This window comes from Ornithodoros turicata, unplaced genomic scaffold (assembly GCF_037126465.1).
Source record: "Ornithodoros turicata isolate Travis unplaced genomic scaffold, ASM3712646v1 Chromosome12, whole genome shotgun sequence".
NCBI classification, from domain to species: domain Eukaryota; kingdom Metazoa; phylum Arthropoda; class Arachnida; order Ixodida; family Argasidae; genus Ornithodoros; species Ornithodoros turicata.
Genome location: NW_026999301.1, coordinates 735,065 through 736,569, shown reverse-complemented (window position 1 = coordinate 736,569; position 1,505 = coordinate 735,065). Strand labels below are relative to the sequence as shown.

Below are 1,505 nucleotides of genomic sequence, written 5' to 3'. Positions count from 1 at the left end.
AACTCTGTAAGGCTTCCTGCATTCTGGATGAATAAATACTATGGAGAGCAGAGCACAGCATCGCCGTGCACCAGCCTTACAGAGGATACCGCACTTTCTTTCTACAGGGTCTACCTTTCTAGACATAGCCAGGTGTGACATTTAAGTTATGAACATTACAAGCATGTGTTATAGTCACTAAAGAACAGCGGTACATACGGCTAAAGAGGTAAGCCGGAATAATATCAGTTTTAAGTTGAAATGTGCTGCTGCAGAGGGAGTGAAGCGACAAAGTGATGCAAGACTGATTGATGATAAAAATTGAAGTACTCACTGAATGTCACGAGAAACCACGCAAAAAATGCCCCCTCCTGGGCCTTCTCTCCGAAATGATCCAAGTCCAAGCGTGTCTTGGATGCCTTTCCACGCGACTTTGCACGGAAGGATGGTGTGCCCTCTCTGCTGGAACAGATGGGAACAGAACAAATTAGGCAGGGGTCAAGAACACGTAAAACATGTTCAACAATCACGACGCCATACAAGTAACACCACATTGACAAGTACGTACGCATATGAAGCGCATGATATGTCCTATACGCATGTTCTTAGATCTTTTCACCTAGAATGTAAAATTTACAGCAGAACGGTTTAGCATTCGGTATCTTGAAGCACTGAAGTGGGACCAAGAAGTAAATCTAACACATCAGCAAGATAATTTACCTCGAGGCTACATCAGTGGGCATATGCGCACGGAGCTTGCTCAGTTTCTTTTAGCCGGCAGCAGCTTCATGCAACGGTACCTGGAAATAATACACGGGATCATTTTGCTTTTCGCGTGCAATAAGGCGAAAGTCGTCTTCTCGGAATACAGGGGAGCTATTCTCGTCAAAGTAAGCTAGCTGCTTACTTTCTTTGCAAGGAGGTTATTGGTCGCCGAATAAAGAAGGCATGAACAATGGGAATGTCATTGGGAATGGTTTTCACGCGCCGTTAGCCAATAGTCGAGCATTTGATCGTCCAGCCTTGCTGCTGTGTGTGTGTTTTCACGATACGATCATCATGATACCGCCCTTCCCGCCATTAGATTGTCTCCCCGGAAACGGAAGACTACAACTTGAAAGAGAAGGTTGGAAGAATGCGGAGAAAAGTGGTCATGACAAGTTCACTTGCTTGATAGTAATATCTAAAAAACTTCCACGGTGTAAAACTAGGAAAACAATCTTGTGTAGCGATCGCGTTGTGAGCGAGATAGCGAACAAGTAAACAGTGGGGTGGCGCTCGTGCGTGCCCAAGATTTTGAACCAGCGGGGTGGCGCGAAAAGATTACTATCCCCCTACTATCCCCCTAATGTTCTTATGTCATTTCTTGTTTACGCGCAACGCCTCTGCGGCGCCATTTGTTATTAATTATTAACTGACACTGATTTCGTTGTCTTCGCCCTGCATTCGTATCTTTCATTTCCCACAACCCCGACAACGCCCCCCCCCCCCCCCCTCATGTAATGAGTCGTGTGAGAAAGTAGCAC

The 1,505-nt window shown here is 45.8% G+C and overlaps 1 long non-coding RNA gene across 1 annotated transcript; it reads right to left on the bottom strand.

The window, feature by feature from the left end:
• Positions 1-559: 559 nt before the first annotated feature.
• On the bottom strand, positions 560-1,065 carry LOC135371688 (uncharacterized). The gene is made up of 3 exons (XR_010415698.1): positions 887-1,065; positions 700-779; positions 560-598 (listed from the first exon to the last, which is right to left on the bottom strand). It is a non-coding gene; the product is annotated as an uncharacterized LOC135371688 (long non-coding RNA).
• Positions 1,066-1,505: the final 440 nt, after the last annotated feature.